Genomic DNA, 2451 nt, shown 5'->3' with positions numbered 1-2451 from the left:
CACCCGTGTTCTTGGCCGTGTCTTTATGGAAAAGCTTGTATTCAAGATCTCTATTAGTAAGTTAGGTGTTAAATACTAAAATTTAAAGAAATTAATATTATTAGTGCTCAGGTTACCTCCCAAGAAGCGCTTATTTATAGTCTAAGCTCGACTTACCTCTCCATTGAATGGTCATGGTGGTTTGAGGAGTTTATACTCCTCATTCATGTTATTAATCTCATCAAAATAAGGTTTTAAACTGGTGTTGTTTACCTTAAAAGTGCCGAACTTGGGATGACTCACCTCGACCGTACCAAATGGGAAAATGCTGAGTACCGTAAGAGGGATTTCTTTATTCGATGTGGTAGTAACAATGTGGGGATCTGTGGCATCTAATAAGACTCTATCTCCAACCTTAAGTTGATTTGGAAAGGGGTTGAGCTTGTTCTGTCGTAGATTTGGTTTGTCAGGTGTTCTCGGTTTATACGTCTGCCATTCATCTAGCTCCTCGACTTGTAGCCTTCGATCTTCATGAATGGGTCCTCTACTATTGCTTGCGAATGACTCATGTGCTACCTTTAGACTCATTTCCTGCAAAGTAGGTTGTACCATATTGTCAGTTTTAGAGGAATGGGTTAAATGATCACCTTCAATTTCTGATGTGTTACCAGAATTTCGAGCTTGAAGAGTGATTGTTTCGTCTCCCACACGGAGTGTGAGTTCACCTGTGCCAACATCAATTATTGTTTTAGTAGTTGCTAAAAAGGGCCTTCCTAGAATTAAAGGATTGTTGCTATCCTCCTCTATATCTAGAATAATAAAGTCAACGAGAAATATAAATTTATCGATTTTAACTAGTACATCTTCAATAATATCCCTAGGGAATCTTATAGTTTTATCTGCTAATTGAATGCTCATCCTAGTCTGTTTGGGTTTCCTGAGACCTAATTGCTTAAACATTTTGTAGGGCATGACGTTAAATACTAGCCCCCAAATTAGCTAATGCATTATTAACATCTAAACTACCAATTAAGCAAGGAATTGTAAAACCCCCTGGATCTTTTTGTTTGTTGGGTAGTTTATGTTGGACAATTGCTGAGCAAACTACGTTCAGGCCCACATGCGACACCTCGTCCAACTTCCACTTATTTGCTAAAAGCTCCTTTAAAAATTTCATTGCGTTTGACATCTACGATAGCGCTTCAATAAATGGTAAGTTAATGTGTAATTTTTTTAAGAGTTTAAGGAATTTACCAAATTGTTCATCTGAGCGGTCTTTCCTTGTCACGTTGGGGTATGGCACACGAGGTTTATATTCGATAGTCACTGGTTTTTTTTATTATAATCTACCTCACCTTTACCCTTACTTACCACCGTTTCTTGCCTCGATTTTGGCTTAGGCTCAACAAATCCTTCTTCATTTTGAACATTAATAGCGTTGAGCTGTTCCTTGGGTTAGGTTCAGTATTACTTGGCAAGCTATCTTGTGGTCGTTTGGAGATTAGTTTAGAAAGCTGGCCTATCTGAGTTTTGAGCCCTTGGATTGAAGCTTGTGGATTTTTAAGTGTCGTTTCGGTGTTCTGAAAGCGGGTTTTTGACACCAATATAAACTTTGAAAGTATCTCTTCAAGGTTCGATTTCTTTTCCTGTTGATAGGGTGGCTATTGGTATCCCGGAGGTGGTCGCTGATTTCCTTGGCCTCCCTATGAGAAATTTGGGTGGTTCCTCTAACCTGCATTATAAGTGTTACTATATGGATTGTTTTGAGGTCGAGAATTATTACCTATGTAATTTAATTGCTCATTATCCATGTTGTGGCCATAAGGTTGGTATTCCGAATGGTTTGTTCCACCTCCACTTGCTTCGCACTACATTACTGGGTGAACCTATGAAGAACTAAGAAAACCATCAATTTTCTTATTCAAGAGTTCTACCTGATTAGAGAGCATGGTGACCGAATCGACGTTATAAACACCGACTGTTTTCATTGGCTTTGTCCTCATGACTTGCCACTGATAGTTATTCAATGACATCTCCTCTATGAACTCATAAGCATCTTCAGGTGTTTTATTGTTGATGGTTCCGCCAGCAGCTGTGTCAACCATTTGTCGAGTCGAAGGATTCAGGCCATTATGGGACGTTTGAACCTGGAGCCAAAACAGTATCCATGGTGAGGGCACCTTCTCAAAAGGTCCTTGTATCTCTCCCATGCATAGTAGAGTGTTTCTAAATCCATCTGCACAAAAGAAGAGATATCATTACGTAATTTAGCAGTTTTAGCCAGCGGAAAATATTTTAGTAAAAATTTTTTGGTCATTTGTTCCCAAGTAATAATTGACCCTCATAGTAACGAGTTCAACCACTGTTTAGCTTTTTTCCTCAATGAGAAAGGGAATAACCGAAGACGAATGGCATCGTCAGAAATGCCATTAATTTTAAATATATCGCATAGTTCCAAAAGTTTGCTAAGTG

The 2451-nt window shown here is 38.7% G+C and overlaps 1 non-coding gene across 1 annotated transcript; it reads left to right on the top strand.

Annotated features, from left to right (window-relative positions):
• Positions 1 to 2141: 2141 nt before the first annotated feature.
• Positions 2142 to 2245, top strand: LOC121206425 (small nucleolar RNA R71). Its single transcript, XR_005901479.1, has one exon. It is a non-coding gene; the product is annotated as a small nucleolar RNA R71 (small nucleolar RNA).
• The last annotated feature ends 206 nt before the right edge of the window (positions 2246 to 2451 follow it).

The sequence above is a fragment of the Gossypium hirsutum genome, chromosome A01 (assembly GCF_007990345.1).
Source record: "Gossypium hirsutum isolate 1008001.06 chromosome A01, Gossypium_hirsutum_v2.1, whole genome shotgun sequence".
In the NCBI taxonomy this organism is placed as follows: Eukaryota; Viridiplantae; Streptophyta; class Magnoliopsida; order Malvales; family Malvaceae; genus Gossypium; species Gossypium hirsutum.
Note: the sequence above shows the minus strand (reverse complement) of the source record. Positions and strands in the feature narration are given on the sequence as shown.